A 10,552-nucleotide genomic window follows, 5' to 3' on the forward strand; every position below is an offset into this window, starting at 1 on the left:
CCTATCCCTCCCAGGCTATGGTTATAAATCTCATTCAAATCACATCATTCTTTCAAGCCACAAGTTTCCATTTTAAGGACTATAAAATCAAAGATCAAATCTCAATTATGGGGAGACTAATTTTCCAGGTTTTAACAAATTTCTTGTTTCTATTTTACTTGACCATTTCAGCATGCCATAGCACCTCTAGGAAGAAATATGCAGGTAAATACAGGATAATACTAACAGCAATCAACCTTGGCCTTTTTGAGAAGTCACATTCAAAGGCATGCCTGGGTGGCTGGGTCAGTTAAACTGATTCTTGCTTTCCGCTCAGGTCATGATCTTGGGGTCCTGAGCTTGAGCCCCGAGCCCCCTGCATCTGGCTCCGCTCAGCAGAGAGTCTGCCTGTCTCTCTCCATCTGCTCCTTCCCCCATGCACTCACTCACTCTCTCTCTCTCTCTCAAATAAAAATAAATAAATAAAGTTTTTTATTTTTATTTTTATTTTTTTTAAAGATTTTATTTATTTGTTTGACAGAGAGAGATCACAAGTAGGCAGAGAGGCAGGCAGAGAGAGAGAGGAGGAAACAGGCTCCCTGCTGAGCAGAGAGCCCGATGTGGGACTCGATCCCAGGACTCTGAGATCATGACCTGAGCCGAAGGCAGTGGCTTAACCCACTGAGCCACCCAGGCGCCCAATAAATAAAGTTTTTTAATAAAAAAGAAGTCCCATTCAGAAAAATTACATTGGATTTAATCTCTGGTTCAAATTATATTTCTAAAATATACTTTCATAATACATTCTAACTATTAAAATAACCAAAAATCAAAAAACAGTTTTGAACAAAAGAATGTTTTCATGTTGTTTGAAGAGAAAGTATATATGTCCTCCCTGACACTAAATAAAGTCCCATGTGTTAAGCACTGTGAGGACTGTAATAGTTCTTTGAGACAATGGCTGACTAAATAAAACTTCCAGTTCATTCCTATCCCGCGGACTAGTATTAAAATTCCCTCGATAACTAGAGAGGAGGAAAATGGAGTGGGAGGCTAAGTCCAAAAAGCAAAAAGAAAAAAAAGTAGATAAGCAGATCAAAATCAGTTATGAACCTCAAAAAAAAAAAAAAAGGCAAGAAGAAGCTCAACTTAAAAATAAAGGCTTTTAGGGCGCCTGGGTGGCTCAGTGGGTTGGGCCACTGCCTTCAGCTCAGGTCATGATCTCCGGGTCCCAGGGTCGAGTCCCGCGTCGGGCTCCCTGCTCGGCAGGGAGCCTGCTTCCTCCTCTCTCTCTCTGCCTCTCTGCCTACTTGTGATCTCTGTCTGTCAAATAAATAAATAAAACCTTTAAAAAAATAAAAAATAAAAAATAAAGGCTTTTATGCATGAGAATACTCAATAATTTTGTTCATAATGAAACAAACCAGGAGGTGTTATGATTACCTTCAAAATGCTCTTTTCCTAAAAGTATTATTTATCCTAACTAGGCCATTAAATGCTATGTTTATTAAACAACAACAAACCCTACCTCTACACAATATGGAATACCCGGTTATCAATGCACCCCCTAACAAAACCACTGAAGTTATAAAGCAAAGGCAGAAATTTGGCTATTCTTTACTCTTCCTGCGTTCATGTGACACTTTTTCTGTATACAACAAAATATTATGGAAAATGATGTACGTTCAAAGACTAGAAATCGTGGGGCACCTGGGTGGCTCAATGGGTTAAAGCCTCTGCCTTCGGCTCAGGTCATGATCCCAGGATCCTGGGATCGAGCCCCCTGTCAGCTCTCTGCCCAGCAGGGAGCCTGCTTCCTCCTTTCTCTCTGCCTGCCTCTCTGCTTACTTGTGATCTCTGTCTGTCAAATAAATAAATAAATAAATAATCTTTAAAAAACAAAACAAAAAAAAGCCTGGAAATCGTAATTAGACTAGAATTAGAAATGATGACTTGGGGGGCGCCTGGGTGGCTCAGTGGGTTAAGCTGCTGCCTTCGGCTCAGGTCATGATCTCAGGGTCCTGGGATCGAGTCCCACTTCGGGCTCTCTGCTCAGCAGGGGGCCTGCTTCCCTTCCTCTCTCTCTGCCTCTCTGCCTATTTGTGATCTCTCTCTGTCAAATAAATAAATAAAATCTTAAAAAAAAAAATGATGACTTGGGTTACCATTATAGACTGTTACACACGCTGATTTTTTTTTTAAAGAATTTAATTATTTATTTGACTCAGATCACAAGTAGGCAGAGAGGCAGGCAGAGAAACAGAGTGGAGAAGCAGGCTTCCCACTGAGCAGAGAGCCCGATGTGGGGTTTGACCCCAGGACCTTGGGATCATGACCTGTGCTGAAGGCAAAGGCTTTTTTTTTTAAAAGATTTTATTTATTTATTCGACAAGAGAGAGATCACAAGTAGGCAGACAGGCAGGCAGAGAGAGAGAGAAGGAAGCGGGCTCCCTGCTGAGCAGAGAGCCTGATGCGGGACTCGATCCCAGGACCCTGAGATCATGACCTGAGCAGCTTAACCCACTGAGCCACCCAGGCGCCCCAGCACACTGATGTTTTTAATTTTCAAGAGTTCTGCATGTCAGTGGACATCCCCCTGTGACTGGCAACCCACATGAAGAGTATGAATTCTAATCAGTTCAACAGCCTTTATGAAAGAGCTCCACGAGAGGGTGAAGTATCAAGATGAAAGAGACACCCCTAGGACGCCCGAATGGCTCAGTCAGTTGAGTGTCCAACTCTCGGTTTTTGGCTCAGTTCATGACCTCAGGATTGTTAAGATCTAGTCCTACATCAAGTTCTGTGCTCAGAGAGGACACTGCTTGAGATTGTTTCTCTCTCCTTCTCCCTTTGCCCCACCCCCTCCTTGTAGTCTCTCATGCACTCTCAAATAAATAAATAAATAAATAAATATTTAAAAAAGAAAGAAAGATGAAAGAGACATCCCTGACCTCAGAAAAGCAGAGAAATTCAGCCACAGAAAGGAATGACATCCTGATACCTGCTACAACATGGATGAACCCTGAAAATATCATGTAAGTGAAGTAATACACAAAAGGAAAAATATTCTGATTCCGGTTACGTGAAATCAGAAGAGGCAAATTCATAAAGACAGATAGTTTAGAGGTTACCAGGGGCTAGAAGGACAGCAGAAAGGTGAGTTATTGTTTAATGGTTAAGAATTTTTGTTTCAGGGGCGCCTGGGTGGCTCAGTGGGTTAAGCCTCTGCCTTCGGCTCAGGTCATGGTCTCAGAGTCCTGGGATCAGGCCGCATTGGGCTCTCTGCTCAGCAGGGAGCCTGCTTCCTCCTCTCTCTCTGCCTGCTTCTCTGCCTACTTGTGATCTCTGTCAAATAAATAAATAAAAATCTTAAAAAAAAAAAAAGAATTGTTTCAAATGAAGAAAACTTTTTTTAAAAAATAGTAACACTAGGGATGCCTGGGTGGCTCAGTGGGTTAAGCGCCTGCCTTGGGCTCAGGTCATGATCCCAGGATCCTGGGATCGAGTCCCACATCAGGCTCCTTGCTCAGTGGGAGGCCTGCTTCTCTCTCTCTGTCTCTGCCTGCCACTCTGCCTGTTTGTGTTCTTTCTCTCTCTCTCTGAAGAAATGAATAAATAATAACAAATGAATAAATAAAACCTTAAAAAAAAAAAATAGTGGGACGCCTGGGTGGCTCAGTTGGTTAAGCAGCTGCCTTCGGCTCGGGTCATGATCCCAGTGTCCTGGGATCGAGTCCCGCATCGGGCTCCTTGCTCCACAGGGAGCCTGCTTCTCCCTCTGACTCTGCCTTGCACTCTGTCTGCCTGTGCTTGCTCTCGCGCTCTCTCTCTCTCTCTGACAAATAAATAAATAAAATCGTAAAAAAAAAAAAAAATAGTAACACTAAATTGCACTCTTAAAAAAAAAGAGTTGGGCGCCTGGGTGGCTCAGTGGGTTAAGCCGCTGCTTCGGCTCGGGTCATGATCTCAGGGTCCTGGGATCAAGTCCCGCATCGGGCTCTCTGCTCGGCAGGGAGCCTGCTTCCTCCTCTCTCTCTGCCTGCCTCTCTGCCTACTTGTGATGTCTCTCTGTCAAATAAATAAATAAATAATCTTAAAAAAAAAAAAAGTTAAAATGACCTAAACCTAAAACCATAAAACTCCTAGAAGAGAACATAGGAGAAAAACTTCATAGCATTAGACCTGGCAGTGATTTCTTGGGTAAGACACCAAAAGTATAGATAACAAAAGCAAAAACAGACAAAAGACAAAATCAACACTGAAAAGACATGGGCAAAAAGTGTTTCTTCACATCATATATCTGACAAAGGATCAACATTCACAACATATAAAACAACTACAACTCAACAAAAATATCATATAACCTGATTTCAAAAATGAGCAAAGGACTTGGGTATTTTTCCAATGATAATATACAAATAGCCAACAACCGTTTGAAAAGATGTTCAATTAACATCATTAATAAGAGAAATGTAAATCAAAATCACAATGAAGTATATAAATGTCTATTACCATATTGTTCGTATGAAACTAAAATAATATTGAACACGAGCTACACTTCAATTTAAAAAAGTATCACCTCACACCCTTACTATTACTATTTAAACACATACACACAAAAAAAAAAATGTTGGCAAAGATGTGGATACTGGAACCCTTGAGCACTATTGGTGGGATTGTAAAATAGTGCAACCACTATGGAAAACAGTATGAAGGTTCCTCAAAAAATTGAAAATAGAACTACTATATGACCCAGCAATCTCAATTCTGGCTATTTTAAGAATCGAAAGAAGGGTCTTTAAGAGATACCTGCACTCGCACAGCAGCACTCATCATAATAGTCAAAAGTCAAAAGGTAGAAACTACTCGTGTCCATCAAGAGATGAATGGATAAACAAAATGTGGTATATACATAAAACAGAGTATCAATCATTTTTTTTTAAGTGATCTCTACACCTATATGAGGTGTACTATATGTAAGTATAAGTAATCTCTACACCCATGGGGATCCAACCGATGACTTCAAGATCAAGAGTCGCATGTTTCACCGTATGAGCCAGCCAGGTGCCCCAGTATTATCGAGCCTTTAAAAGTATAGAAACCCTGTCACATACTACGACATGGATGAACCTTAAAGATATTATGGTAAGTGAAATAAACCAGTCACAAAAAGCCAATACTATATAACTCCACTTATATGATGTATCCAAAAGCAGTCAAATTCACAGAAACAGAAAACAAGGCCACCTGGATGGCTCAGCTGTTAAGCCTCTGCCTTCGGCTCAGGTCATGATCCCAGGGTCTAGGGATCCAGCTCTGCATCGGGGTCCCCGCTCAGTGGGAAGCCTGCTTTCCCCTCTCCCACTCCCCCTGCTTGTATTCCCTCTCTCACTGTCTCTCTGTCAAATAAATAAAATCTTTAAAAAAATAAGTAAGAAAAGAAAAGAAACAGAAAACATATGGATGGTTTCCAGGGGCTGGGGGAAGGAAAAAAAGGAGAATTGTTGTTAACTGGGTATAAAGTTTCAGATTTTCAAGACAAAAAGGTTCTGAAGAGGGGCGCCTGGGTGGCTCAGTGGGTTAAAGCCTCTGCCTTCGGCTGAGGTCATGATCCCAGAGTCCTGGGATGGAGTGCCGCATCAGGCTCTCTGCTCAGCAAGGACCCTGCTTCCTCCTCTCTCTCTGCCTGTCTCTCTGCCTACCTGTGATCTTTGTCTGTCCAATAAATAAAATCTTTAGAAAAAAAAAAAAAAGTTCTGAAGATATGTTTCCCCTCAATGGGAATGCACTCAATGCCACAGAACTATACACTCAAAAACAGTTAAAAAGAGTAAGCTTCACGTTGTTTTTTACATTAAAAACGCAAATACACCAGGGTGAGTGGGTAGCTCATCTGCCTTCTGTTATGAACCTCAAGCTCAGGTCATGATCCCAGGGTCCTGGGATTGAGCCCCACATGGAGCCCTATTGGAGCCCTGCATAAGGCTCCCTCCAGGGAGCCTGCTTCTCCCTCTCCCTCTCCAGCTCATCCTGCTTATGCTCTCTTGCCTTCTGTCAAATAAATAAAATCTTCTTAAAAAATTGAAAATATAAAAAGTGGTTTAAATGGTCAATTTTTGTCATATATATTTTACCACAATTTTTTATTTATGGGGGGGTGCAAAAAAGGCAGTTTTATTAAAGTACAGGGATAGGACCTGTGGGCAGAAAGAGCTGCCTATGCCACAATTTTTTAAAATTAATAAAATAACAGATCAAACCCACTGAGTTGTATGGTGTATGAGTTATACCTCAATAAAGCTGTTGAAAAAAAAAAAAAAATACCTGAGGAAATAGTTTACCTAAATCCTATGATTCCATGGCTTAAAAAGAGCAAATTGTTCAAAGAACCCTGAGCCCTGACTAGTGGTGACTATGTTCCTATTTTCTCCAACTTCCTCACTAAGGCCTCCAAATGACAGCTCTTCCCTTCCTTTCCAAGGCATACCATCACCTTCTAACCTCTTTATCTTATTAGGTCCAATCTCAAAGGAAAATTAAGTTAAAGAAACTGCAGTGGCAGTCATGGGAAGGAAGACAGAATTCAGCACATTTAGAGAGTCCAAATCTTTATTAAAAGAAATTTTTTTTTCACTTGGTAGACATATGATAAATGTTAGATCTCTGCCCTCGCTTTCCTTCTCTTCTTCCATCCCAGCATATATAGAGCAACCTCAGGGTGCCCCGGTGGCTCAGCTGGTTAAAGTGACTGCCTGAATTCAGCTCAGGTCATGATCCCAGGGTCCTGGGATATAGCCCATATCAGGCTCCTTGCTCCGTGGGGAGCCTGTTTCTCCCTCTCCCTGCTACTCCGCCTGCTTGTGCTCTTTGTCAAATAAATAAATAAAAATTATTTAAAAATTAAAAATTTAAAAAGCAACTTTTCTGGGGCACCTGCGTGGCTCAGTAGGTTAAGCATCCAGTTCTTGGGCTTTTAAGATTGAGCCTGGCATCCAGCTCCACACAGAGTGCAGTCTGCTTGTCCCTCTCCCTGTTCCTCCCCCTGCCCACACAGGCAGGTGTTCTCGCTCTCTAAAATAAATAAATAAAACCTTATAAATAAATAAATGGAAGAGCAACTTCTCTGTGCTTGTGCTGGACATCCACTGGCCCACCTCACATATGCTGGAGCTATTAAATCCACAGCACCATTTTAAATTTGTTTAAAAAAATTTGTTTAGGGACACCTGGGTGGCTCAGTGGGTTAAATCCTCTGCCTTCAGCTCAGGTCATGATTGAGCTCTGCTCAGCAGGGAGCCTGCTTCCTCATATCTCTCTCTCTGCCTGCCTCTCTGCCTACTTGTGATCTCTCTCTGTCAAATGAATAAATAAAATCTTTAAAAAAAATTTTTTTTGTTTAAAAAAATAATAAATTAACTGTGTTTTTAAACCATGCCTATCATATACTACTTAACCTTCAAAACACATCACTAAACTGTGAGTAGGATAAACTTATTATTTTTGTAAAATAATAAACATTTGTCTACTATTAAAAAAAGGATAAGATAGGGCGCCTGGATGGCTCAGTGGGTTAAGCCGCTGCCTTCGGCTTGGGTCGTGATCTCAGGGTCCTGTGATCTCAGGGTCCTGGGATCGAGTCCCGCATCGGGCTCTCTGCTCGGCGGGGAGCCTGCTTCCTCCTCTCTCTCTCTCTCTGCCTGCCTCTCTGCCTACTTGTGATCTCTCTCTGTCAAATGAATAAATAAAATCTTTAAAAAAAAAAAAAAGGTAAGATAAAGACCAAGGACTAAGAATCACTTATGAATGATGGGACTAAGAGTGAGTTTCATTTCTTTTCTCTATTTTTTATAACGAATCTATAGCTTTTTTTTTTTTACAGCTTCTGTAATAAGAAAATTTAGTGCAAATCTTTAGAAAAATAAACATTCTGGCTCAAAATCTCACTGTCTCTTCAACCACAGGCACTTTCACGTGTACTGCACTAAAGCTGAATTAGCACCCAGAAGACAGACACTATTTCCTCCATCTTGCAGATGAGAATAAACTGAGGCTCTAAACAGTTAAGTGACTTGGTCAAGGCTATATAGCCAGCAACTGACAAAGCAAGGATCACCAGGCCTTTTAACTTCAATCACAGGGCCCTTGCCATTCCAGGCAATTTGCATTGTTGCTCCTAATATTGTCTGCTTGTTTTTTTTTTAATTTATGATGAGACTCTCTTAAGAATCCTTGCTATGTAACTTTGGGCAAGTCACTTAACCTCTGGAGACCTCAGTTTCCTCATCTGCAAAGCAAGAGTAGGAAAAGATATCTTACCTCTAATAGGCCCACATGCTAACGGATTTTAAGCCTAGATACCACCCTAGGGTAAGAAAACCTAATGTGCAAGAGTGAATGGAGAAAAGTTGAGACCTATGCTCTGGGCCAAGAGCCATTCTTAATGGAAACAGGTGGTGGACAATCAAGAAGAAAAAAACCACTGGAGGAACCACAAACTTCCTGGTTAAATGAACAGCTGAAAGCTTCAGCTTTGCTTTACTAACAATACTTCGATCTTGGCTAATTCATAATCAGAAACTACACACTGTAAGTAAAGCTAGGAAGAGTATAAAAACTTGCGGGGGGGGGGGCAATAGTTTATGCATGCTATGGTAACTTCATGATCTTCCGAGTGGACTCATTAATGTTAAAACAGAAAGAATCCCGGTGTGCTTCCATGTGGAGACGCCTTCTTCCTCACCAAGAATGTTAAGGAGAAACTGAACTTGCATAGCACTCTAAGAGACGCCACACTCGAGGAGAGGAGCCGACCCAACACTTGCGGAGAAGGTGCAAGAATGCAATTAAAGCTTCTCCGATCTACAAAGAATCAAAGACAGCGAAAAGACCTTTAAAAGAAGTTGTTCCTGTAAAGGATTTGCGGAGTACTGTAACCTCTTACACTGCAAGCATTATAAAGCACTGCCGCCCGCTATTTAAAACTGTTATATAGCCTTTCTCTTCGAGGGTAAAGGGTAATAAAAGTACAGCATTAACTCTGCTGGAGAGAAAAAGATTCCATTTTGCTGAAACAGGCTCCGACCAAAATCTCACCACCTTCCCGTCAACTAGGAGGATGAGCCTGAACCAACAAGAAGCTCCTTGGAACCTGTGCTATACTCCTAAGAATTAAAACAACATCTTGCCCCTAAAACCGCAACCAAGACACCACCTGCTTTAAATCCAAAGCCAGGTCCCTAGAAAAAAAAGCTCTTCACTGCGCTCTCCGCGCTCTCGGGTGCGAGATTCCAGCCCTGCTACTAGGCCACGACTGGGTGAGCACCTGATGTGGGGGGAGGGCGAGCCAAGGCCCTAGCGGATCCGGGGCGGGGAGCCGGGGGCTCTCAAGGCTCCCGAACAGAAGCGCTAACCCCCACAAAGGCAGGGGTCCTGAGCTCTCTTCCAGGGGTCGGCACCGAGAACACGTGGGACGTCAGAAGGAAGGAAGGGGTGTCCCGGGCAGACAGCCTGGGTCTGGCACCGCGGCCGGAAAAAAGAGTGGAGCTACCCCTGGGCAGGGAACGGAGCCTCGGGGCCCGCAGGGTGAAGGCAAAGGGCGCGGAGAGAGGGGACAAGGCCACGAGGAGGGCGGGTCTCCCTGGGCGCGGGGGCACGCGCCGGACTAGCGCGGCGGGACCCGGGGAGCGGAGGGCCCCGACACGCGGGAGGAGATCGCCGACCTGCCCCCGGGGCGCGGGGAGCCAGAAGCGGCCGCGCCCGAAGGGCCCTGTGACCCGCGGCCGCCAGGACCGGACCCGCCCCGCGGCGCCTTCCTCCTGCCTCCTTTCCCTCCCTCGCTCCCTCCCTCCACCCGCGGCCCGTTAACCCGTGGCCACCGCACTCACCAGCGGCTGCACCTGAGCCCGCCGCTACCTCAGCTGCTGCCTGCGCCTCCGCAGCCGCCGCCGCCGCCTCGCTGCTGAGGCCGAGTCCCGGGGGAGCCTCCGCGTCCCGCCGCCGCTGCCGCTGCCGCCAGAGCAGAACACCCCAAAATGGCGGCACTTCCGGCACCTACCACCGGCGGGGAGGGCTGAGGAGGAGGAGGGGGAGGGCGGTGAGAGGGAACGTACCACCGCGGTGCCGCCCGCAGCGCCGAGCCGAGCGGAGCACCGTGCAGGGCCGAGCGGAGCGCGCGGCGCTACAGCGCCCCCTTGGGCTGGGGAGTGGAGAAGCAGCCGCGCCGAAGCCCTGGGCGCTGCGGGCGGAACCCTCAGCCCGGGGAGCTGCAGGAGCGCATCTCTTTGTCTCGGAGCGCTACTACTGCAAAGGGTCGGAAGACCGGGCCTGAGAGTCTGAGGTTCTTGGCCCTGCGCACCGTACCCACAGGAGTTCTGGATGACTTGGTGGACGAGGACCTCTGCTTGGCACTGAATTATGCGCATAATAAAATATTTGATGAATGAATGAATGAGTGAATGGAATGGCGCTTGGCCAGTTTTGGGCACATGACACACCCTCCTTCTGCCCCAACAGACAAGCAACGAGATCCAGGCCTTCTTCCGTCTTTGCTGAGATGTGGAACGTGAATGTAATT

At 44.8% G+C, this 10,552-nt stretch overlaps 1 protein-coding gene across 49 annotated transcripts in view; it reads right to left on the reverse strand.

Annotated features, from left to right (window-relative positions):
• CELF1 (CUGBP Elav-like family member 1) overlaps positions 1-10,041 on the reverse strand; it is a 74,935-nt gene extending 64,894 nt beyond the window's left edge. For 26 of the 49 annotated variants that reach the window (XM_082747694.1, XM_082747656.1, XM_082747657.1 and 23 more), the window contains exon 1: positions 9,864-10,025. The gene's annotated coding sequence lies outside the window, so the exon portion shown is untranslated. Of the gene's footprint in view, positions 1-9,863 lie in introns of all 49 variants that reach the window. The other 23 variants (XM_082747669.1, XM_082747668.1, XM_082747664.1 and 20 more) reach the window with 8 other exon arrangements.
• Between the last annotated feature and the right edge of the window lie 511 nt (positions 10,042-10,552).

Source organism: Mustela nivalis (assembly GCF_964662115.1).
Source record: "Mustela nivalis genome assembly, chromosome: 9".
Lineage (NCBI taxonomy): Eukaryota > Metazoa > Chordata > Mammalia > Carnivora > Mustelidae > Mustela > Mustela nivalis.